General features: G+C 45.2%; 1 protein-coding gene across 1 annotated transcript in view; it reads right to left on the bottom strand.

The window, feature by feature from the left end:
- The window catches only part of Tgfbr3 (transforming growth factor beta receptor 3), a 179,234-nt gene that overhangs the window by 128,788 nt on the left and 23,467 nt on the right, over positions 1-26,979 (bottom strand). The gene's annotated exons all lie outside the window — the stretch shown is intronic.

Genomic DNA, 26,979 nt, shown 5'->3' with positions numbered 1-26,979 from the left:
TGTATCACCATAATAGGCCATATGATAATTAGCATAATATGATAATAACCGACAGTAATTAGCATAACCATAAGCATACTACCTGATCGCAGCAGAACTCAGCTGCACAGCTGTTATAGTGTCACAGGCATAGGACTTAACTCCCATCGAATTTGGAAAAATGCTGGAAAGAGACCTAAATACCTGTCACTGATGGCACAGCTGTCACCCTGCAATACATGTGCTACGTTCTCAGTAATGCGGTGTGCATGATGGAAGTGTCTCACTGATGGGAATTATTTAAATTGTAGAAAAGCATGTGAGGAATAGCTAGTTGCTACAACGCCTGTGATTCCAGCACTCAGGAGACGGAGGCTACAGTGTCCCTGACTGAAATACTTGTGAACACACACAAAAGAAGAAAGGGGGAAGGGAGGGGAAGGGTGAGTGAGGGAGGGGGGAAGGAAGGCATTAACCTTAAATCTTTAAAACCATACATATGTATATAAATGTACAGAAAAGGGATCAAATGATTAACTGTAAATAGAGTTTTCGTAAGATGAAGGTCACTCATGCCAGAGATAACCTGGGAAATGAAGAAGTCTGATTTTGCTCTATGTCCACACAGATTCCTTGTGTGTCTGTGTGTCTGTGTGTGTGTGTGTGTGTGTGTGTGTGTGTGTGTGTGTGTATATATATATATATATATATATATATATATATATATATATGTGGGTGGGTGTCTGTGTGTGTGGGTGTGTCTGTTTCTGTGTGTCTATGTGTGTGGGTGTGTGCATGCACACGCTTGTGTGTCTGTGTGTCTGTGTATCTGTGTGTCTCTGTGTGTGGGTATGTGTGTATGTGTGGGTGTGTCTGTTTCTCTCTGTGTGTGTGGGGGGGTGAGCATATTTAAGACAGAATCTCATGTGGCCCCAGGCATGATTTTACTATGTAGCCAAAGATGAACTTTAACCCCTGCCTCCACCCCCCCCAAATGTTGGAAATACAGTCTACAATGCCCTATGATTCAATGGGGGCTGAACCCAGAGCTTCACGTGTGCTTAAAGTGCACTCCTCCAACTGAGTCACACCCAGCCCACCTTGTTACAGAACTCTTGCCAGGCACATGTTTTTTTTTTGTTTGTTTTTGTTTTTTTAAAGTATTGCCTCCATAATTAAAAACTAAAACAGGCACTATCCTGCTACAAGTAATTCAGACCAAGGCCAATGCTGTTTGATTAGTGTCTGCCCTGGTTGTCTGGTTTCAGAACAGTGCCACAGAAACGACTCCACTATGTCTCCAGGAGACAGAACTCTGCTCCCTCTCCTTGAATGGCACCCTCTTGTCATACTGAAAGCTTTGGCCCAGCTTCCTCCTCCCTCTGGTCTGCAATCCTGCAGAGCTATGGTCTGAGCTAGGCCAGGTATGATGCCCAACGCCTGCAATCCTGTCACTTGGGAGGCTGAAGCAGGAGGATCGCCACAAAGTCCAGGCTACCCTGAGCTGAAGAGCTAAAACACACACACGGAATGCAGCTCTGAAAGGATCTACCTTAGCATCTTGCCTCTGCCTGTATCATCTGAGGCTCTGTCCTCTCGTGTGTAACGGTGCCTGCCTATGCTTTGCAAGGAATACAGAAGGCATCCAAATATTTGAAATGTTCAAAATATGGCAGTGTTTATCATAAATTTAGGTGCACAAGTGACACTAAGTACTTGAGGTTGAACCCAGGGCCTTGCACATGCTAGGCTCCACTTGGTATGAAAAGCTCCCAGGCATGGCCCTTGTATGTTTTCTTCCCTTCCTGGTCAGGAAGCATCTGTAGAGGCAGGACTAAGGGATACATCCCTGTTTTAATTTCATCTCTGGATCAATGAACGCAAGCAACATAAAAAGCAGAAACACAGCTAAGGGAACCTGGCCATCCATCCACACTGTACTTGACTCAAAACACGTTAAAAAGCAGAATTAAGAAGAAAGTAGTTTTCCTTAGATAAAAGCCCTCCCCATTAAAATTGGAGAGCACCAGTCCACTTGTGGGTTCATGCAAATATTGGGCCTTACCAAAGCAAAGCTTCTGTCCCTTCCCCTCCACTGTACCTTATATCACCATAGAGGAAGATTGGGGGGGAGGGTGCAGGGCTAGGCACACAGTAAGCATCTGGGGCTTCAAATCCCAGCAATCAGAGCCACAGAACCGGGGGCGGACACACCCAGCTAGCAGTTTACAGCATGGAACGGTTCTGGCTTTTATTCTCAGAATGTGTCACCTACAAGCTAGTTAAACATAAAAAAACCACCATTATCAGTGGTAACTGGAAAGAGTCCCCAGGAAACAAAAAGGTTCTAGCAGTTGTCCCCAGACCTCCTGTTTTTCAATGGTTTTCATTTCCTGTTCCAAACCTGTCTAAAAACCTGTCTAAAAATTGCTCATACCAAAGTAACTGACTGCTATTTCCTGTCCTTGATGGACGGTGCCAAAGGATGGACAGGAGCAGACACAAAGGGGGACCCCAGTTACTCTCCCCTTCCTACACCTCTGTGTATGTTCCTGGCCCTTAATAGATATATACAGAATGATCAGAGACACAGGGAGACAGAAGCTGTGGTAGAGAGCAGAGCAAAGCCTTAACTCTCCCAGGGGCACATTTTCAGCCAATCTTATTTACAACAATAACAGTGTATGCCATCAAAAAGCTGGAAATCACTATGTTTGGGTAAAGGTCCTGCCACTCCCTGCTCACTAAATAAATGTAACTATTCAGTTTCTCTGACCCACGTTCAGAAGGCAAGGTAGCTATGACCACTTCAGGCTTCCCTCCAACTGACTTGTTACTAACATGCCTACTGGCTGACAGATTCCAGAAAGTTGGCTGTACTGTCCAGAACAGCACCCTGCTGCTAGCTTGAACCACCATAGGGAATCTGACAACACCAGCCAGGGCACCCTTGAACAAGTCTTTTCCTCACCCCTAAACCCAACAGCACCTGGGATTCCTGGCAGTTACAGGATAACCCTGGAAGAGTCTGGGGCTGTTTCCCCTAGTTTACAATTTCTCGGTAAGAAGCACTAGATTCAAGACAGGGAGGTGGCCCAGTCAAAAAAGTGCTTGCTTTGCACTTATGAGGTCCTGAGTTTGGATCCCCAGAATCCAAGTGAAAAACTAGGCATGGTGGGGAAAGAACACTTCCATTCCCATAATTGGTAAGATGGGACAGGGACAGGTGGGACTTGCTGGCCAGCTGGCCTGATCTAGTTGGTGAAATCCCAGGTCATCGAGAGATGTTATATCAGACAAAAAGTACAAAGTGTCTGAGACAACACTCAGGTTATCCTCTGACCTCTGCCAGCATGTGTAAACACAGGGAGTAGTGCATCCGCACGCACGAACATGTGTGCATGTGGATGCACATACACAGAGACTAAATAAATCAACTACTAGATTTGCCAGCACCAATTCTCATCCCACATGATGAATTCCCAAATATAACCAACTGACCTCCCCACCACTCCGTCAATATTTTGGCCCCATTAGCAACCTGAAGGAAAGAGAAGGTGCCATAAGGGCTATTGGAGCTGAATTCACAGCCTCCCTCGTGTGCAGGCTCTTCACTGCGATAAAGGAAATCAGCAGGATGCTTGAGGTGAGGCTTTAACTGGAACCTTTGGTTAAAGGAAAACTAAAGCTGATTTGGTTTAGGTGATCACAGGAGACCACACAATGAACTAAGAGGAACAAACAATAGCAACTGCCACAGGAACTGCATTGCCCTCGGGGCCAAGCTACCTTCTGAGACAGTGCCCTAGTCCCACAGCAGCTGGCTGGGCCCCAGGGCTCACAGCCTGTTGAGAAATGAAGGGCTGAGAGGGCAAAGGTGGACCTGAATTGTTCTGAGAAGGAATTCTGGTTTAAGCCAGTTCCCATCATTGCGGCTGACGGCACGCCCAACCTCCGGCTCTCTCCTCTTTTCTCTCTCAACTCCTTGATGTCTACAGAGGATGAGCAGCTGAGGGACTTCATGAGTCTAGGGAACGCAGTAAATGGCCCAGCCAAGGCTGCCCCCTCAGCCAAGGCTGCCCCCTCTCTGGTTTGTGATCCTGACATGTGCTCTGTTGACAAAACACCAGTGTTAGCTCACCACCCCAGGACTCTTCCATGAGGACTTCTGGGCTGCAGCCCAAGCAGACTCTCAGAGATGATTTACAGTATTTCTATAATACGGCATCAGAAGACCTGGGTACTGGCTCTGGCTCAGTCAAAGTGAAGACACTCCAGTGCTGCAAGGCCACGGCTGTGGAATTATGAAACCTGAGGATGCAGAAGCACCCAGAACACAGGTCCGAAGAAGCTCCAAGCTTCACAGTAGTCTCAAAGATGTCAGTCAGCAGCTCAGCCTTTCTATAGGGAAGGCCAAACAACCAGGAGTTCTTCAAACACAAAAGACCATCGTTCCTCATAAAAGGAAGACCTCAGGGAGGATAACCCCAGCCCAGCTGTTCCTAACGAGCTGCAGAGTCAAACGCAGCTCCATAGTTGGACACAACTGGACTGGAGAGAGCTCAGAAGTTAAGGAAACTCGCTCCTCTTCCAGAGGACCAGAGTCCTGTTAAGTCCCATCATCCATGCCAGATGGCTCACAACCATCTCTAACTCCAGCTCCAGAAAATCAGGTGCCCCTAGACAGGCATGTACACACACACACACACACACACACACACACACACACACACACACACTAAAATAAATATTTTTCAAAGACATAATCTAAGAGAAGATTTTAAGAATCTGAGTCTCTAGTGCTGACAACTATTTGCACATCTAAACGCACAGCCAAGAAGCTAAGTCTTCAGCACCACACAGGGGCCACAGTCTTGGCCTCTGTCTTTCTCTGACTTAACCAAGATAACCAAGATAAGCGCACCCTGGAATGTTCTGTCCAGTGACGAATGATGCCAGCATTTGGGGGCCTGGTGTAAGCCCCCAAGGGCAGAATACTTCCAGGCTACTTTTGTTTGGTTTGTCTTTGTTTTGGTTTAGCCTTGGCAATCTGGCAGGCAGTCAGTTTCCAAGGGGAGCCCTGTCCATGGTGTGGATGCCCCAGGCTTGAAGTCCTTATTCATTTTTGTAAACAGAGCCCAGTTACCACAGCGACTGGTGTTGTGCACAGCTGCCTAATAGCAGAGGTCACCAGAGCTTTCCTTGGGCCCTAAGGTCTGTTCCTCTGCCTCTGCGCACAGCGATCAACGGGGCTACTACTACATCCAGGAGTGCCGACCCTGAGGGCTGCAGAGCCAGCTGTGACATACAGACGTCATTTTGTCCCTCTGACAGCTCAGGAAGAGTGAAGGGCATAAGAAGATAGGAAACTTCCTCCCTGGGGTTTGAGCAGTTCCCAGGACAGAAGGGGCTTGATGAGGTGAAACTGGACCTGGGCCAGAGACTCTTGTTTGTTGTCAGGTCCAAAAGAAACTTCGGACAAAGGCTAACTGTGGCGCTGACTAGCACACCAAAGCACATGCTGGTGTCCCGGCACACTCGGACCTGTGGCTCCACTCCTCTCTTCTCACTCCACCCCACCCTAAACTCTATTTCATAGGCTTCCCTTCCCCAAACTCTTATTCCTAGAGAACCCTGCCATTTCAGCAAGGGAGTCTCTTGCCCCCTCCCTTGGGCCCCTCTCTCTTGATTCCCTCTCTCGGTTCCCTTTCTTGGTCCCCTCTCTCTCTTGGTTTCCTCTCTCTTTGTCCCCTCTCTCTTGACCCCCTCTCTCTTGGTCCCTCTCTCTTGGGCCTCTCTCTCTTGGGCCTCTCTCTTGGCCTCCTCTCTCTTTGTCCCCTCTCTCTTGGCCCCCTCTCTCTTGGTCCCCTCTCTCTTGGGCCTCTCTCTTGGTCCCCTCTCTCTTGGCCTCCTCTCTCTTGAACCCCTCTCTCTTGGCCTTCTCTCTCTTGGTCCCCTCTCTCTTTGTCCCCTCTCTCTTGGCCCCCTCTCTCTTGGGTCCCTCTCTCTTGGGCTCCTCTCTCTTGATGCCCTCTCTTGAGCTCTCTCATCTCTCCCTCTCTCACTCCCCCCCCCCCTTCTCATGGCTGTCTCACTCTGCTGGCCATGTTCACTGGGCTACTCTCCCTGCTCTGGACCCTTCCAGATGCCTGTGACTGTACTCTCCCTCACATCTACAATAAAGACCTCCTGGACCACACCCTGGAGTGGTCCTGCTCTCCCTATACACGCATGCTATGCCCTCTCCTGTCCTGGGCCAGGCAGAACTCCTCCTCCCAGCCCACAGCAGGAAGATCACCATGTTTTTCTATCTAGCAGGAAAAACTGGCCTGGAATCTCAAGGCTTACGGGAGAGAAGCCACGATTGCTGTTTGCCCCTTCCCACAGCAACTTTGAAGGCCTGGGGATCGGCTAGGCTGTGAATGTGCACTGAGTGTGTGATGGGCACAGCACCTGCAGCCTGTCCAAGTGCCCTGGGAATGTCTACCTGCAAAAATCAGCAGCTGTTGCCCTCCTACTTGCAGCATGCAGCTCCTGTCCTCTAAAAACAGGCTTCCTAACAAAACCACTATAAAAGATGAATCACTTAGGCCAAGGAGACACCTCAGGGGGCAAAACAGGTGCTACACAAGAGTTAGAATTTGATCCATGGCACCCAGTGCCAGATGGGTGTGAGGCAGCCTACCTGTAATCCCAACACTCAAAAGGCCATGGCAGGAGGTCCCTGAAGCAAGCCGGCTGGCTAGCCTAGCCTCACCAGAAAGCTCTGAGCTCACTGGATAGGCCCTGCCTAAATATACAACACAGAGTGGTAGAACAAGGGCCGCCATCCACCCCTGGCTTCCCAATGCACATATACTCATACTCATGTACACACACACACACACACACACACACACACACACACACATGACTTCTTTAGAAATCAAGCCCCCCTTTTTGAGTAAAATCAAATCACCCTGACTGGGGTCCACAGACGCTACAGGACATGTCTGAACATAATAAACCCCACTAGGATGTCTTTGAGACCCATCTTCATTTGAAAAAAACATAGATGTAATAGAATATGTCTCTGGAAGCTAGGTGTGTAGCTCACATCTGTAATTCCAGCACTTTGGAGTCCAGCGCTTCCTGAAGCAGGGAGATTACCTAGAATTCAAGGCTAGCCTGGACTATGTAGTGTGTCTGAGGATAGCCTAGACTACAGATAGATAGTGAGAATATCTACAACACACACACACACTCACATACACATAAACACACATTACACTGGTACCATACTCAGAAACATGTTATTTTAAAAAAAAATCAAGTGAAATTAAGACCTGCCTTTTTCAAAAACTTAAATTTCTGTCTTTACCAAAAGAACCAATCAGATCATTATAAAGCTGAAAATCCTCTAACTCATCCTAGTAACTCATAAACCTGAAGACATAGGCCAAACCTGCTTTGCAAATAGGATTAAATGTTCAAATCCTGGAATTCTCCACATTCTTGCCCTTATATTTTTATTATAAGCTGGAGAAAAACCAAATAGTTAAGAAGTTTGCTCAAAGGCAGACTTCAAAGACTCTCTATTAGCCTGTGTTCACATAAAGTAATGTTTCCTTTCCCTACTGAACATCAAAATAGCAGTCACAATTAATTACCTCAGTTTAAAGTACTATTAAATATAATGGCCAATTTATTTTAACAGGGGAAGGGAGGGCAGACTCTGGACAGGGGCTGGTGCATGGCATGTGCAAATCTGCTCCACTCTGTTCGGGGACAAAATGATAAGACAAGAGGCATGGGTTTTCATCAGCACACCCAGTGTCAAACACTCATGCAGAATTAGAGGAGGTGTTGGGAATAGAAGCTCTGGAGATTGTGGTGGACTTTACACTTTCACTAGTGGATATAGTTAATGCATTTACCCACCACCAAGAATAAACATCCATGACAGCTTTATAACTAGAAGTGCAACTGCCTTTCTATCCTTTTCCCTAACGCTTGGCCATTACCTGCGTGCACCCCTTCCTCACCCAGATCTCTTGTTGCTGTCTTTTTTAGGCACCCACACATACACTTGGTTTTGTATACACATATATTCTTGGCTAGATTCCAGAGATGAGGAAGAGCACTTGACTTTCTTCCTTCCTAGGAACGTATGATCTTGTTTAATATTTTACATTCTAAGTCCATCCATTTTCCTACAAGTTTTGTGATTTCATTTTTCTTTAGAGCTGAATAATATTCCATTTAAATATACTCCAGATTTTCACTATTCATCCATCTGTTGATGGACAAATAGGTTGATTCCAAGTCTTAGCTAAAGTGAACAGCTGTATCGTCTTTGGGTCTGGTTAATTTTAATATGTGATTTTTTTTTATTTGCAATGTTTTATAATAAAGTTTAAAAATTGAAAACTTAATATGAAAACATAAAGCATATATGCCATTTCTTCCTATGTTGTCTATCTTTCTTTGTTCTTTGCATATGAATGCTGTTAAGCCTAATAAAGAAAGAGTAGCTTTTTCTAAGACCCCCTAGTGTAATTCAACAGCTACATCTCCAAGTACATGAACAGCTTAGAAAACTCAAAGTCAGGGCTAAGAATGTGTGGCTAATGATGAAGCATAAGGCTCTGGATTAAATCCTTAGTCACCAACCCACAAATAAAGTGGAGATATTCAAAGTTAGCCTGGAGTGGTGGTGCACACCTATGATGCCAACACTTGGGGAGTGGAGGCTGGAGGATCAAGAGTTCAAGACCCACCTCAGCTATATAAGATGGGAGGAAAAGGGGAAGGGGAGGGAGGGAAAGGGAGGAGACAGGAACTGAAAGAGAAAGGGAAGGAGGGAAAGAGGGAAGGAAGGAGCAAGGGAAGAAGGGAGGGAGGGAGGGAGGGAGGAAGGAAGGAAGGAAGGAAGGAAGGAAGGAAGGGAGGGAGGGAGGAAGGGAAGGAGGGAGGTTAGGAAGGAGCAAGGGAAGGAGGGAGGGAAGAAGGAAAGGAAGGAAGGAAGGGAGGAAGGAAAAAAGGAAGGCAGGAAGGGAGGGAGATCCATCGTTTTATTTTCTAATTAGTGAATTTAAAGTTCTCAAAGCATTCTTTCCCAGTTTGTGGTTAAGAGGGCACCAATGTCACACTCTATAAGAAAGCACACATGGAAACACAGTGTCCCTCAGTAGCAGAGAACTCTGCAAACTTTGTAAACACTGAGGTCTTACTTGATGAACCAAGACAGATGGTTTACAGTCCTGTGAGTCCTTATGGACAATAAACTTTCTGAGATCCTTTTACCTCTTCTCCACTACCCTGCTCTCAAAAACCCAAGCTGACAACAGCAGTCCTGTCACCTGCGTCTTTAAGCCCTTCACATGGTTATATGATTATTTCTCACAACCACCCTGAGATACACAATTGGGTTAAAGAAAGTGGAAACAGAATTATGTTAACTCACTCAAAGCTACAAAGGTATTGAGTCAAACGCTGAAGCCAAGGCAGGCAGCAGGCAAGCGTGAAACCTGGCGGATAAGGCAAGCTGTCCCCCAGGTTCCAAAACCAAAGGGAGCTTCTCTCGGAGAAAACAACCCAGTTAGTCCCTGAGCTGTGCCAGTGAGCCCTGACCCAAACATATGTCCTCACCCCATGGAAAGTGTAGCTGCTGGTGTGGTAGGCAGACACAGACACCTGAGGAAAAGGGACCCAGAGTTCCCTAGTTACCTGCTCAGGTTCTTAACACTTGTTACTTCGTAACTTCACATATGTTTTCTACAATCAGGTGGTCTTTGCAAATTACACAAGAAAATGTTTAAAGTCCCAGTAAGTGGAACTACGTGGATGTAAAATGATAGAAATTTCACTACATTTTTCTTCTACATTGTGATGTTTTGATGGTGATGTTTCTTGTTTCATTCGCAGGGAAAGTCAGGCTGGGCTCATGTAGCCCTTGGCCTGGACTGTAGTGGGAAGCTACTACCTGACTGGACTGACAGAATAGCCACCTGGCAGCACAGCGTACTTCTGTGTCTGATAAGATTAGAACCCATTCTCTCTAGAAAAGCTCTGAGAAGAGAAGAACATTTTTAAAATTTTCCCCCCAAAGTTGCATATAATTACAGATGTATCTCCTGAGGTCTTTTACTCTCCCCTCCAAGGGGTTCCCTTACAGTTCCAGCCTGAAGAACCGATTGGCTGTGACACACAAGAGAGGATAGTATGTATTTTCTTGTGCTAAGTGAAGAACAGGTTCACATTGGAGCTCTACAGTTGATCTGTAAAGCCATCATTTCAATACTGAATTGTAGGCTACGCTCTGGTAGCTGCATGAGATAAACAGTTTCAAGCTGCGTGTGGTGGTACACACCTATAATCAAGCACCTGAGAAACAGATAGCCACAAGATGGAAACCAGTCTGGCCTACACGGCAAGCTCCAGGCCAACAGCGCTCGCCTGTTGCAAAGAACCTCCGTCAACCTGTTAACAGAAAGCAGCTTCATCTCTTCCTTCACCGAGTTTCCACCATCAGGAGGACACAGACAAGAACCAAACATACAAAGTTGAATTTTAAAGCCAAAGCATCCCAGGATTAGAATTTGAATATAAAGCCCCGCCCCCCCTTAGGCTCATTTGCCAAGCACTTGGTCTTTGCATAGTGGTACTATTTAGGCAGCCTCTAGAAACTTGGGGAAGGAGACTTAGCTAGAAGTCTTTCCTTGGGATGAGTCTTTGGGGATATCTTGGCCCTGGCTTTTTTGGCCTGGCTTATTGCTTTCTATCTCCCATGAAGTGAAGAACTTCTTCCTCTACACACTTCTTCACCAAGCAACCAAGAGCCGATTGCTCTGAAGCTACAAGCGCAAATAAACCCTTCCTCCCTAACTTGTGACCATCATACTGAAAGTTCACCCCTCCACCTGGGAAAGGACAGCCATTCAGGGGGTGTTTGGGGGAGAGGTGTCTAGAGACCAGAGCACTAACCATACTCTCTAGTTCACAGCCTTCCAGGCTCAAGTAGAAAGTCCTTAGGCCGTTTGATTCCCAGCTAGCTCAGGACGCCTCAAGCTGCAAACTTGAGTCTTAGTTAGTCTATCATTAGAAAGCAAAATCCTTTTTTTGCTAAATTAAGACAAAAAATGCCGTCACTTTTAGAGAGTATCTGTCCAGAACTCATTTGCTTACCATCAGTAATGAGATAGGTTTTCATTAACTACGTCCCATTCAGCTTTGCAGGGTAGATCCAGAGCTAGGAGTGGAGGTCGGTTGCAGGATAACACAAGAAAGAATCTGGTGAGCCAGGAGATTTTTTAAAAAACTTAAGCAAAGGCTGAGAATTTCCATGAATGGGGTGTTAGAGAGATATTTTGCATAAATTTCTGGTTGAGCTAAACAAAATAAAAGATTCTTTTAAATGTTAACATATTACTAGAGTTATATGATGTCTTATGAACATAAATATATCCAGGTCTGACTTACTTGATGATAATTCTGCTAATGAGATAAAAGTTCCAATATCAGGGCTGGGGAGATGCATCAGTGCTTAAGAGCTGTGCTGTGCACTGGACCTAAGTTTGCTTTCTGGTGCCCACAAAAGAGCATGGCATGGCGGTGCACACTTACCTTCCAGTTCTTAGGGAAACAGAGAAGCAGAGACAAGAAGATTCCCTTGAACGGACTGACCAGCCAGCCCAGCCCAATCAGAGAGCTCTGGCCCCAGTGACAGAGCCCCATCTCAAGGAAACAATAACAACAACAAAATGGACAGCTCGTGAGAAAAACCCTCATGGTTAACTTCAGGCCTGTGTGTGCATGCACACAAACACCTATCAGAAAACACTCTGATGTCACGAGGAAATAGGACACAAATGATTGATAGGGCCTCACCAATCCTGATGGGAATGGCATAACCCGATCTAGAAAGTGGCCTGTAGGGATTTCACATAAAAAGCACCATGTTCTTAAGTCTTTCAAACAATTCAATGAAACAGACACTGTTCCACCTCCATTTGATTGACAAGAACAATGAACAAGGTCACAAGGCCATTTCATGGCAGAGCTAGGTGTGCACCCAGACATCTGGCTCTAAGTCAATTTCCCATTGTGCTCAGTTAACCTCTCTCACTGGGGACAAAGAGGAGCCTCCCTTTCTGTGACTTTAGTCCGAGTCACAGAAATATTCTAAAATATAAAATAAAGTTTATGGTCTGTTGAATGGAGTTCTTTTGATACAAAAGCAGCCCACATTTCTAGCCTATATGCAGTATGTACTGAACTAACAAACTTCACTGTACCAGTGCTCAGAAAGCTGCTTTAGCTCCAAGACCAGAAGTCCAACAGTAGCTTAAACATCAAAAGAATCGGGTGCAAGGACTGGAGAGGTGGCTCAGCAGCTAAGGGCGGTGGCTGCCCTTCCGAAGGACCCAGGTTCGAGTCTCAGCACCTCTGTGGCTGTTCACAACCATCTGTAATTCCAAAATCATTAACTTGGTAAGGATTATAAGCAGTTATAACTATCTACAACCTACACCACCTGCTTCAATAAAGACATCACAAGCAACTGGTTAGCCTTTGCTGAAGCAGAAGGATCACAGGCTAGACAATATAGTTAGGGTTGATCTAAAAAAGTTACTAACAAAGTGATTTATGAAAAAAGAGACTATTCACATACAATAAGCATGTGTACAGCGTTATAGCAGAAAAATTCTATGAAACTAGAGACTTTTAAATTTGTGATATTTATAAACTGCTGGAGCATTCAGCAATAATCTAAAGTCCCTTGTTTATTGTAGGAAAAAATCCTATCAATATTAAATTTTCTACTTTTAAGGGAAGTAGCTAAAGAAATTAATTACAGGCTCCAAGCTCAGACAACCCCTGAATCCCTGTCTTATAAATCTTACTTCAGCCTACCCTCTTCACCTCTAACCCTGAACAGCATTTATGTATGCTATGCATTTATTTGTGTACATATACACACATATGCATATATACACATACACCCATTTATGCACACACATATGTACATATACACATATAAATGCATAGCATACATAAATGTTTACAACAATAGAAACTAAACCTGAGAACTATTTAAGTACATACTAAGTAGTTCAGAGCCAACCTCAGATACAGCACATTGTAACATAAACAGCATCGTGCATGAAAAGCATCTACAGTGCCTCTTGATTCAGAGCACAGAGTTACACTGTCCTACATCTGTGCAAATCCCTTTAATGTCCAGTTTAATGAGAGACAGCTGGGTTTCAGACCTGCTTCTGCATTCAATTTGTTATGATGCATTATTCTGCTTGAAAGACAGGAAGAAATGCGGCCTCACACAGACACATGAGTCCCTAGCTATCCTCGGGAGATTGGTTCCAGGAACCCCTCACCCCCACCAGGCATGCTCACGTTGCTTGTAAGAAGGCAGAACCACACGCATACCCTCCAGGTATGTTACGTCACCTCTAGACTACTACAATGCCTAACACAATGTGAATACTGTGCAAATCGTTGTCTATTGGATTATCTGGGTAACATTGGTGAGAGGGAACGTCTCGACATCTTTGGGCTATGTGTGTGCCATGTGCTTGACGAACTTCCAGTCTGTGCTTGGGAAGCGTTAGCTGTGGATCCCACAGGTGCAGAGGGCTGGCCGGCTAAGCTATTGGAAGCTGTAAGTCTTAACAGTCTTGCCATGTCCTTGAGCCTGTGTCCTCTTCCATATCACATGGAACAAGCAGTCATGTTTAAGGCTTCCCAAAACCCTGCCTCTGAGTCACAGAGTGAGCTTTTCCTACTCTGATGCATTAAAATCCATTGCATTCTTCCAAAATCCTGAGTCATTTTTAAAGTGAAAAAAAAAAATACTAACTTTATGAATAAGCAGAGAATCCTGGCATACACGACTCTCACCAAGTTACCAAGGTTAGCATTACCAACTAGTAAGTCTGACAAAATGCACTCTTGATCTGATGCCCGGAGAAGGGTATCGCAGTTCCATGGTATCTTTCCTGGTAAAGGTCCACAGACAAACCCTAACTAAAGCACTCCCCAGCACTTTTCTAAAGCGTCAGAATCACTAAGAACCAAGGCCCATGACAGACAAGAGGAATCTAAGGAAACATGAAACCAAAGGAAAGGAAAGGTCAGGAAAGGCTGGGTTGGAACAAAAACAGAGTATTTGGGAAAACAAATCAACAAAATACAAATAACGTCCAAATCAATGCACTACTTTTTAAATGTTAATACGGTGTTAATAATATTGTAGCAAGATTTTTTTTTATAGTTTTGATTATGACTCTATGTTACATTACCCTAAGGCAAAGCTGAGTGAAAACAATTGGTGTTGCTCATGTAATGTTTGGGGGGGGGGGTTCAGGACGGGGGTTTCTCTGCGTAGCCCTGGCTGTCTTGGAACTCAATCTGTAGACCAGGCTGTCCTTGAACTCATAGAGATCTGCCTACCTTTGCCTCCCAAGTGCTAGGATTAAAGGTGTGTGCCACCATTTCCTGGCACTTTTGTAATTCTTTTGTTAGATCTAAAATGATCTAAAAATATAAAGGTTTAAGAATCAATTGTTCTGTCCTGCGCTCTGAAGGCTGTTTTGATTCATGTATCACATACCAATCTGGAAAAGAATGCTTCGATGAGTTTTGCAGAATCACCAGATAAGACATCCTACTGTGCTGTATCTTTAATGATCATAGCGTCTTCATTATTCCTGTCAGAAAAGTAGCTAACTACCGTGACACTGTCACAGCCATGGTGACAGATGCAAGTTCTCCAAGGAATGAGCTTTGATTGGCTATGCTCTTATCACTGGCAGCAAATGTTGCCAGGGTTTTCCTCTGAGTAAAAGATGCTCCCTGTACTTCGTCAAAACTGCATTCGACGCCTGCATGACCACTGTTCTTACCTGTTCTTTCAGGAAAATGGTGGTCTACAAAAGACAGAGCAGTTCAACTCACAACTCAGTTCTATATAAAGATGCCTGCTAACACCAATCTAGAGCTTTCTGGGCTTCGTGAACAGCACAAATGAAGCTGGAGACTGTTTAATGCAAATGTATGGTGGTAATGCAATCAAAGCTGCCACCATTTTACATTCAAACCACAAATACTCCCTTTAATAAATGTGTAATAATAGTCTAACAGGGTCATTTGTTCAACATGATGAAGTCTTTAAACACCCACACTCAGAAGGTAAATCTCTATAAAAAACCTTTTGGTCACAAATCCCAAAAGCTTCTCTGGAGTGAGCACAACTTCACTGAAGATTTGAGGACCTGACAAACGGGTGTGACATTCAAAATTTGGATGCTGAGGCAGCTCCTAATAACTTTTAGTCCAAAGTGACAAAGATTCTCATTTTAACCGTGAGGAAGGGATGCTGTGACCATCAGCAGGCTTAGTCCTGAGCCTCAGCTAAACACCATATTCCTTACAGAACACAGAGAGTTTGTAGTTCCTATAACCTAGAGCAAAGCCATTCAGAACATCGAAGTTCCTGAACAACCAGCCTTAGTTACCCGATCCTGAGCTCACGCTCCTTCTAGCCAATAGGGAATGTTAATGGTAATAGTAATTAATGTTACTAATGAAGAAAGCCTGACAGAGGAGAAATTATAGCCCTAAATTAGGACCCTGGACCTAAGTCTAAGAAACGTGTCTGAGGAATCCTGTCTGGTGTGAATACATTGACTTCAAGTCTGAACTGCTGAGGGCCTAGGAGCCTCACTCACTCAGTGGTAGGGACACGCGTTTAGTATGCGTGAAGCCCTGGAGGAAAGTCCTAGCACACACACATGTGCATGTGCACACACTCACACAAAAGAAAAGGAGAGGAAAAAACACCTACCAAAATGACAAATGTACAGCAGGATTGGTTTTTTTAAACTAGTAAAATGGAAGGGTGCATGCACCATGTTCATGAACATCAGAACATGGCAGGCTGCAGACGCTCGGCCATTTTTGGTGTCTCTCTCTCTCTCTCTCTCTCTCTCTCTCTCTCTCTCTGAACCTAGACTCTCCCCCCACTCATGTGTACTTAAATGTAAATAACCATGGCTATTTTCTAAGACAGCTAAGTTAAAGTCTTTAAAAATAATAAAATGAAAGTCAAGTGTTAGTCACAGTATCCTCTCACAGCTTACCTGGGATGTCACTTTCCCAAAATAAAAGGGCAGTGAATCTGAAACAAACCAACCTTAAAAACAGTGCAGGGACACAGAGCTGACAGCAAAGTTCACGCTTGGGCACACGGCAAGGCCATGGATTTAACCCACACACAACACACACCCACAGCCAAGTTAGCTATTTATCAACCCAAAGGTTGCTCCTAAGCTGGAAGCTCCTCTGAGAGCGTCTGTGTCATCAGACTCCACAAAGCTATCTGGGAAATGCCTTCAAAAAGGGCTAAAAGTCCAACTCCTGGGACCTGCCAGCTGGGGTACATCCTGTGTTTTCTGGATCAGGGGACTTCAAAGTAAACAAGGAGGCATCTGAGTGTGAGCTGAGAAGCCATCCCTCACCTGCACCCCATGGAGGTGCTCTTGAAAACACTCTCCTGTGGATTCAGAGCTGCATAATAAACAGAAGCAACTCTGCGCCTTTTTCAAGTTCAGGGAGATCTGGAATGGCTCAGTGGGGATCTCGGAAATTTCTCATTAGTATTCTTTTCTTCCAAATCGTGTTAATAAAGTGCAAGTTAATAAATTTGGTCTGGCGACTGTGGCTACTTACTCACTTGGATGCCCAAGCTCAGAAAGACAGATTGGGGTGTGGGATCGGGGGTCAGGAGGGGACACTGCAGCCTATCAGTGGGAGTTAGGGCCAGGCCTGGTCTTGGAATATTTCTGAACCTGTTTTTAACCAGGGCTACAGCAGCTTTCTCACTTGCATGCACTTGGTTGGCTTTCAGAATCCACAGAACCTGGTGATCACCAGCAAAGGTTCAGATCCTGCTCATCTTTAAGGGGCAGACACAAGGACAACGGTTCTCACAAGTCTGCTGGAGCTGAGTCTAGGGACTATGACTCTGTAAGATACACCAAACACACCACCCGAAAGAAAAAAGCGCCAGCCCGCTTTTCCCCCTTTCCCTGTATAGTCTACACTGAGCTTCCACCGGACATGGAATCTCAAACTTAGGGATTTTTAATTTTTTCAAAGTTTTAAACATCATTTTCCTTTACACTAGGCATTTAAAATTTTTATTTTTTGCTGACTCCCTTAAATGGGGAGGGAGGTACTAATTGACAAGCTGGGTTCTCTTGGGGTAGGTATTTTTGGTAAGGCAGCAGAGCGGAGCCTTTGCATGCTCAGTAAGTGTTCTAAACCCCTAAAAGCCAAACCATGATGCCTTTGGACATTTCACACTGTGAACCTGGACTGCTTCAAGACCAAACTGCAGCTCCTACCCACTCTGAGAGGCCCTCAGGAAGTGTTTATTTAGTTAATGAATGTTAAGTGATTGTATTTCTCTCACTAAACAGAAAGCACAGACAACATCCTAAGAGTGTCTTTTGGGCGATCTGCTTCTGCCAGGGGTCACAGAAGCTCTGTCACCCTGGAGCCTGAATAGCAAACTGGCAACTCAGGGAAGAATAAGGCCAAGAAACACAAAGAACAGTTATGCCCCTCTTGGCCCAACTCCAAAAAGCAATTGAGCCTGAAGGTGGGGGCTAATCTCTGCAGGCTTCTCTGCCAACTCTCTCTGCAGGCTTTGGGTTTTCCAGCATGTGCTTTGCAAATAATCTAACAATTAATTAGTGCTTTTGAATCTGTCCCGTATCATTAACAAACCACTACCAGACAGCCTTTGATAGCATCCTCTACAGCTAATTAAGCCTGGCAAACACAGGAGGCAGGATTGTAGGGGGCCCACCAGAGCCACACTGAGACCCAACAGGTGACAAACAGCAGAGCTGTTTCTGCCAAAAACGAAGGTAGTAGGTGCTGGAGTCAGGCCCTGCTCTCCAATTATGTCACTAACAGGCCTGAAGTTCAAACAATTCTTTCAAAAGAAAGGGGTTTATTTGTTTGTTTTTGTTTTGTTTTTCTGTTTGGCATTGTTTCTAGGGCACATCCCTGAAGAAACACACATTCCCATCCCTCTACACACCCACTGATGTCTTTATACAAAGATAAAGAGATAGAGAATATGTTCTGTGGGTGTGTGCTGAGGTATGGGGAAAGGGCCCATGCTGTTCCCCCTGAGGGACCAGCCACAGACGGTATAGTATAGAAAAGAGTTTATTCAGGGCATGGGGAGGGGAGTTAAGAGGGTAGCAGAGGCAGAGAAAGAGAGAGTAGAGAAGTAGAGGCCGGCCATGAGAGGGGAAGGGGGGAGGGGCAAGACGACAGAGGGGGAGCAAGAAGGCAAGAGAGCAGGAGATCAAGAGAGATCAAGAGAGCAAGAGAGAGAGGAGGGGCAAGCAGTTCCTTTTATATTGGGCCAGGCCTACCTGGCTGTTGCCAGGTAACTGTGGGGGTGGAGTTTAAACAAAATGCTAACACCATCCCCCCATGTACTTTAAGAAAATAAAAATACAGTCCATCTCTCTCTCTCCTTTTCTCTCTCTCTCCCTCTCCCCTCTCCCTTTTCCCACTTTCTTTCTTTCTCTCCCCCTTCTCCCTCTCCCTTCCTCACTTTTTCTTTCCCCTCTCTCTCCCTTCTTCCCTCCCACACAATCCAACATGTCCTCCTTCCCATAAGCACAGTCATGTGGGGAGCTTTTCTAGTCTTCATGATCTAAGGCCACCCTGAAGTCTAGCCTGCTCCATATGCCAACAAGATAAACACGCGTGAGGGAAGTCTTGAAGAAGGGGGTGGGGCCAGCAGCAGGCTAAAAGAGAAAATACTAAAGCATTCCTCCAGACTTTACTAGTTCAGTCTCAAACACAAAAAGACTCCTCCTGGAGCTGTGGCAAGTTCAGGGTGGTACTTGGTTGTTTTAATGCCAGGGATGAGGCTTAGGAAAGCAAATCAGAACTCTTCCCTCCCCACAACGCTGACAAGCATCACAGAATTGACACCACCCACTCAATGGGCAGATCACTCTGAGCAAGCTGGCCAACAAGGCCACCCATATCAATGAGCTCTGAGTTTGATTGAGAGACCTGCCTAACTAAGCAAGGTGGAAGAGTGATCTCAAAGGTGGGCAGTTCCTGACATCAAACTTCAGCTTCCACGTGCACACACACATACACACAAACACACACATACTTGCATACACATATGAAAATGGGAAAAAAAAATCCCCCTGATCATATCCTTTGGCTCAGACCTTCCAATGGCTCCATCTCCTGAACTAGAGCCATCACAAGGCCTAAAAGGCCCTCCACTGTGCACAGCCTAATATGACACACTGCTGCTATCCCCCCAACCCAAGCTTCCCTCACTGTTTAGTTAACTCTGACTCACCCATCCCAGCACACATCTGGTCTGCTTGCCATGACCTGAGTACTTCAGGCCAGCTCCCACCTCAAGACCTCTCTCTCTCCCCCCAGAGAGCCACTTAGCTCACTACTTCTTTCAGCTTTCTGCACCAAGGTCAAGTCAATCAGGCCTTCCTTGGTCACATCTGTTGTCTATACTATGAATGTGTGGATGGGTGGATGGGTGGATGGATGGGTGAGTGTATGGATGGATGGATGCATGGATGGTTGTGTGAGAGGAATCGGGTGGGTAGATGGATGGGTAAATATATGTGCTTTTGTTTGATGAGCCTTGCACATCGAATACCTAGAGTCTATCATTGAGCCCAAATTCCAACTGTTTTTTTAAAATCATTATTCTTGGGTGGTATTAGGAATAAAATGAAGGGCCTAGTGTAATCTAGGCACGTTCTTTCCAACTCTTCCTCCTCTTCTTCCTCCTCCTCCTCCTTCTCTTCCTCTTCTTCCTCTTCTCACTTCTTCTGCTTCTCCTCCTCCTTCTCTTCCTTCCTCTTCCCCTTCCTCTCTTCTTCCTCCTCCTCTTCCTCCACTTCTTCCTTTTCCCCCTCTTCTTTTTCTTCCTTCCCTTCTCTTCCCCTCCTCCTCTTCCTCATCCTCTTCTTCCTTCTTGTATTTTAGACAGAGTCTCATGTAAACAAGAATGGCCTTAAACTTCTGGTCCACCCTCCACCCGTGAGGCCTGGGATCCCAGGCATGAAGCACTTGGATTGTCTTAGTCATTCCTAGAGATTAAACCAGGGCTCTGTGTATGCCCAGCAAGCACTCACCCTCCAGCTCAGGCAAGCACTCACCCTCCAGCTCAGGCAAGCACTCACCCTCCAGCTCAGCTTTACATTGCTCTCCTCCCTTGCCAGCCTCTGGTCCCCGTGCCTTTGTCCACTGAAGAGGCATGACCTTTGTTTCTGCTCCAGACATGATTCATAAGATCAAGTACTTTTGTGTATGTGGGTTTTTTCCCTATTCTACCTCCAACCCCTGGAATAGTGTATGAAAACAGTAAGTACTCAATAAATGCTGGCTAAATAAAGCAATTATTAGCACTTTAATCAGTTTTACTAGGTAAAAAAAAGAGGACAAAAGCAGTGACTTCTAAGCCCTCCCTCTTTGTGCTTCAGAAGCCAGCAAAGCCCTGAGGTACAACAGGTTACTCACAGGCTAACACAAGACCTCAGGCCTTATCTAAAACACAGTGGGTACTTGTTTAAAGTGAATGCAAAATGATGAACAGTCCCCTTTCCACGTGAAAAGGCCCAGGGCCAGCTGCAGGCTAAGCAGCACCTGCCTCACCACACGGTATACATTGCTGCTGCAGCATCAAGGATCGGTTATCTAAGTTCCTGTGTACACAAGGATGGCCAACTATAAACTTTTAGCCCTTATACAGCTGTCTGGGAATACACAGATAGCTGTGTCCTAGTGAGAATGTTTAATCACTGCTCATAAAACAGCCTACCGTTGGTATACCAAAATAACTCAAATAATCAGAAATCCAGAGCAGTGTAGCAATTACACAACCTGGGATACAGATGCAAAAGAGAAACAACGCATTTGCTGAGGAGTCTAACATCCCATCTGTAGACAGTCTCGTTCACTGTTAACCATCTGCCTTTCCTATTCTGTGCATATGTCTAGTTACCCAAATTAAAAGCTATCAGTAAATTTCCCTGCAAATGCATACGTACATGTATATGCATAGATGTATCTTTTATTTAATAGCTATCAAAATATACCATATATAAACATACCCCATATATGCATACACATTACACATAATATATACACACACCACATATACACTACACGTAATACACACACACACCAAGGAAGAAAATGAGGCACATGACCTAATGGAGGACCACACAGCCCCCTCCAAAGAAGAAAAGCCTCTCAGACATACAACACGGATAAAACTGGAGGGTGTTAAGTGAAATAAGTTAGGCAGGAAATGACAGATACTGTGTGATCTCACAGATCAAATACATAGAAACAAGGATCAAACACACAGAAACAAAGAGTCAAACCGTGGTTCCTAAGGCAGAGATGGAGGGGGTGAGGACTGTAGAGAGATTAGTCAAATGATACAAAGTCTCAGGAGGAAAAGGCTTGAGCGCTCCAAAGTATCATGGCGGCTGTAAATTAGTGATACGTGCTGAGGACCTGAATTGCTGAGGAGGGGCCAGGAGAGTGCCCCACCCAGGCAACTAAGGCTCTTGCTGCCCAACCAGACAATCTGAGTTTGGTCCCTAGAACTTTCTTGGTGGAAAATGAGAATCAACTCCTGCAAGTTGCACATCGAACAGTGCACGCATGCACGTGTGTGTGCACACACACACATTTATTAATTTTTTTAATTGCTGAGAGAAAGTTCTAAGTGTTCTTATCACAGACACACAAAAGTAGTAAATACAGGGTCGAGCAGGATGGCTCAGTGGGTAAAGGCACTTGCTGCCAAACCTAATTGTATAAGTTCTATCTCCAGGTCCCATATGATGGAAGGAGAGACCTGGATTTCACAAGCTGTCCACTGACATTCACACACCAGTCATGGCCCATATACCCATACATAGTAATAGACAAATTAGGCTTTTAGAAGGGAGAGGTGATTCAAATATTAAATATGCCATCTCCTAATATAAATATAATATTCATGTACATAAAATGTCATATTGGAACCCACAAACATATCTTAATTGTCAATTAAAAAATAAATTGAGTATCAATGTCTTTGGGACAACATACTCTGGGTTTCTTGGTTTTGCTAGTTTTTTTTTTGTTTTTGTTTTGTTTTTTTGGGGGGGTTGCTGTTGTTGTTATTTGAGATGGTGTCATATAGTCAGCCAGCCGTAGCTTTGAATTTGTCATAGTTGACCCATTTGTAACATGGGTTGATATTGGCCATAGAGGCCATGGCAAGGACAGCAGCACTGATAAAGTGAATGCCGAGATCATGCATTTTCTGTAAGGACTAAATGAACAGATCTATGTCACATGTCCAGAAAATCAACAGGGTGCAGTTAGGGAAAGTGAGGTGCTCTGTGTGTGTGTGTGTGTGTGTGTGTGTGTGTGTGTGTGTGTGTGTGTCAGAGTTAAGGGGAGAGGCACTGTAACACACGTAACACATGGTGCCGCAGGTCATCTGTGTGTTTACATTCTAGTTGGACTGAATCAATCTTTCAAAATCACTCAGTCACACTTTAGTAATGAAGAGACTTAAGACCTGTGTACCTGAGGCTGCTGGAGGTGCAGACACCATCCTGAAAACAGCAGCTCTGGGAGGGTCTAATAATTAGTTTAGATGCTCTGCAAACTCCAGCTTGGCCCAGCTTGTATCCCAGCTAGCTGTCGGTCACCAGGACACCGGACTTCAAAGCTTGCCCAGCTGGAAAGCAGTCTAGATGAAAACCATCTCCACTGCACCTGGAATCCCAGGCGCATCCAAATGGAAATGAGAAGAAGTGAGCTTCCAGGAGGACACACCTGAACACCACATCAAGGTAACAGTGAAGAAGCCCCTGGCACCACAGCAGGGGAAGCTCTGCAGAACTCACCTCAGACCTCTCCTGACCTAACATGGCTGCCATCGAATGCAGTCAAGGCCTTGTCTTCTAGCCAGCTGATTTCCCTAAATTCTCTCTGCATGCCTTTTGCTCATTACTAGGACTGTGGAAACAGCCCTGTTGGTCACTGGCAGACCTCAGAAGCAGCAACCACTATTTTTTAGAAGCAGACTTGAGCTTGTGTGGCAAGTGTTGGTTTTCTGGCTTCTTGCTTTCCCGGTGTTAGATCACAGGGTCTAGGATAAGAGGCCAGTCAACAGCCTGTGGTAATTTCTAATCAAAAGGCACTCTGGTTCTTACATGGTATATCTTTCAAGAACAGAGCCCTCGCTCCCATGATGCTATGTGATACCAAGTAAAGAAGGACAGGAGGAAAAGAATGGATGGGTTTTCCCAAACTAGTTGGTAACCTGGGTCATGGCTGGCTGCCTGCTTCACCTTGCTCTTCCCGAACACAAGCAGAGAGGGAAGGATTTCCACAAAAGGGCCTGCCAAGCCCATGGGGTGAACACACAAACCCTGCTGTGCCTTACATGTTTGCTCCGCCCCATGAAAAGCCCATACAAGCCAGTTTTTACCACCTTCGTCCTGTCTGTTTCCCAACACTCTTGGTTTATGACTACGAGGCCCTTCGTGTGAAATGAAAATGAAGATAACCAAGGTTGTGATGTCTCTCTCGACACATGGCACACAGGTACTTAATCAAGCTAAGAGTTTTGTTCATTTCACATGTGGGCGCTCCTCCCAGGGGACCCCAACAGGTAAGCAATGGCCTGCATTTCACTGCCAAATACTTAGGCTCAAGTGCCAAGTTTTCCACTTGGAAGTCACAGGACTTTGCACAAGTCATTAACTAAACCGAGGCTCAGTTTCTTATTTGAAGATGATCATGGGTTAGGTTGTCTTAATCACACACACACACACACACACACACACAGAGAGAGACAGAGAGAGAGAGAGAGAGAGAGAGGCACAAACACAAACAGACACAAACACACATATACACAAACACACACAGACATACACAGATATACATGCACTCATGCACATGTACACACACACTGTACACACACACAGAGAGAGAGAGAGAGAGAGAGAGAGAGAGAGAGAGAGAAAGGCACAGACACACACAGACACAGACACACATATACACAAACACACACAGACATACATGCACTCGTGCACATGTACACACACACACACACACACACACACACACACACAACCAGCCTGCAGCCCTCCTGCCTGGAAACTGCCTATATTCTCAGCTTCAGGGAGAGGATGGGAGGTGCTTAGAGTCTTAGCCAGGGTGTGCCTCTCACCCCAGAGGACTGGAGGATAGCAGACCCAAAGCACAAAGTGAAATCCAACGCCTGCTCTGGTACCCAACGTCCCCAGAGTCCACTCCCCTCCTCCTCTCCCAAATGAACCTTGCTTTATCCCCGTAAAGTTTTCCAAGTCTTCTTGCCAGAAGACAGAGGCCACACTCAAGGAAAAACCATCATCACCTCTCAAACACCTTTCAGGCAGGGAGGGCACCATGGTTCACACCATTAATCCCAGCACTCAGGTGACAGAGGCCAGCAGATCTCTGTGAGTTTGAGGCCTGCCTGGTCTATACAGTGAGTTCCAGGACAGTCAAAACTACAAAGTAAGACTGTTTGAAAACAGTAGCAACAAAAAGAAGAAGAAGAAAAAAAGCAAATACCCTCAACATTATCTTAGTATGGCTAAATCTGATGCCCCTTAGCTGTGTGGCCCCTTGGGGAACAGATAGCCTTTCTGCAGTTCTGTTCTCTCACCTAAGAATTATGGGTAATCACAGTATTCACATTGTTCTGGAAATGAAATGATGTCATACATAAAAAGCACTGAGGGGTGGGGCTTAACATACAGTAATTACTCTATGCATTGTCATCATTATGATCTTCTTGAAGTTCAACTCAGCCAGAATACCCAACAAGCATTTATTGAAGTAAACCCAGTCTCCGTGGAGAGCTATTGAACAGGCTGGTATGTGGCCCAGTCAGTGTTTGCCTAGCATGTATGAGGTCCTAGGTTCCATCCCCAGTGTCATATAAATTGGTCATAGGGACACATGCCAATAATTTCAGCACTCTAAAACCAGAGGTATGAAGATCAGATGTTCAAGGTTATCCTCAGCTGCCAGCAAACTTGAAGGACAGAGAAGGAAGCTGGCATCCATAGCAGAGGCAAAAACTATTTCTCCTCTATTCATTTGCCCTCACTGGGCTGCGCAAAATGACACCAGTCAATGAACTTCTATGGTTAGTGCCCAGCCAGTAAAATGTTTGTCTTGCAAGCATTATGACCTGAATTCAACCCCCAGACTGTCCCCAGAACCCACATTTTAAAAGCCAAGTTTAGTGGCAAATACTTGTAATCTCACCAATGTCAACTAAGGTCAGATGGGTGCCCTGGGTTCACTTGGATAGCCAGTCTACCTACTTGGTGTGTTCTGGGCCATTGAGAGACCTGTCTCAGCAAAAAGACACCAAGCCTGAGAAGAGACTCCTGTATTGTCCTCTGGCCTATATACACACATACATGTGCTTGCATGCTCATACTTGCACACTTGTGCACACACATATCATAAAAACAAAAGAGGCACCTGCCCCCTCTGTTTATCTACCAGGTGCCCTGTGATTCTATAAAATCTGTGGTCAATTGTATTTTCTACCTTTGCAAAGCTTTGGATATACATGAGACTAAGAGTATATATATATTTTTTCTTTTTTTTTTTTCTCCTCCTCCCCACCCCCTTCATGTTCTGAAAGAGAAAAAAGGTGTTTGGCAAGACAGGTTCACCATCAAAACTATCAAGGCTGTACAAGCCGTCACGCTCTCGGCGGCTTTCCCATGAAGCAGCTCTCCATGCCATCAGTAAGAACAGAACCCCTTCGTCAAGACCCCAGGCGCAGTTCTACACCTTATTACAGCAAATGCACTTCCTGTCGCCCACTGCTTGATCTATTGTAATGTTAAGACTCCTTTTTGCTGAGCGTGCTGGCTTGGACCTTGAGTCCTGCCACTCAGGAGGCAGAGGTAGGTGGGACCCTGTGTGTTCTAGGACAGCCTGGGCAACATAGAGAGAGAGAGACCCTACCTCAAAAAAATAAAAGAAAGATCCATTTTAATACATACCCTGAAAGTCAGGTAACGCTTCAACACTGACACAAAATGAAACTGCTGACAGAGAGTCACACAGACAGAGCAGGCAGCTCAAGTTCACACACCAGCATTTAAAACAACAACAACAAATAAATAAATAAATAAATAAATAAATAAATAAATAAATAAGAACTTTCTTTCAAAATGTTTGTAGTGGTTGGGGGTAGCATTCTGAGCTCCAGTCTCACACTCTTTCTACCAAGTGGCCTTCCCACAGTCTGTCTGCACAGCCCCCGTCTGTCTCCGGAAGCCTCCGTGGTCAGATGTTATCTTCCATCCACCGCACAAAATGCAAAATGTAAAAACCTGGACTCTCCATCTCTCGGCTACACAACTCTGTGTAAGTGAACTCTGTGTCTCCATAGCTCATTGTATCTCCTACAAAACGGCACACCGCAGTCAGAGGTTTAGGTACGTGAGCTTACTGAATTACTTTGTTCATTTTTATATACAATATACACTGGAGACTGGCTGGAGTACATGTTTAGGTGGGTGCTGTTCTTGTTGAAAACTGCCAGTTTCCAGAACTGATACAGTGAATTGCTTTTTTATAGCTCATTACAGAACAAGTGCAAATGATGACAAAATACAGCAAGTTAACCTTCCAAATATATTAAATGGCCTTAGCAGAGACACCAGGATGTTGGGATGCAGGATGATACATACCCCTAACTCTCCCAAACTGCCTCATCCTTATATTCTGACAGTCTCTGGGAAACATAAGACCCCCGCCCCCGTGCTGAAGCTGGTACTGACAGCCTATCTCTCAGACCCTCTCTGTGTGTCTTAAAACGCTCTTATTAAT

This window comes from Arvicanthis niloticus, chromosome 7, assembly GCF_011762505.2.
Source record: "Arvicanthis niloticus isolate mArvNil1 chromosome 7, mArvNil1.pat.X, whole genome shotgun sequence".
Taxonomy (NCBI): Eukaryota; Metazoa; Chordata; class Mammalia; order Rodentia; family Muridae; genus Arvicanthis; species Arvicanthis niloticus.
This window is presented reverse-complemented; position numbering and strand designations above follow the sequence as displayed.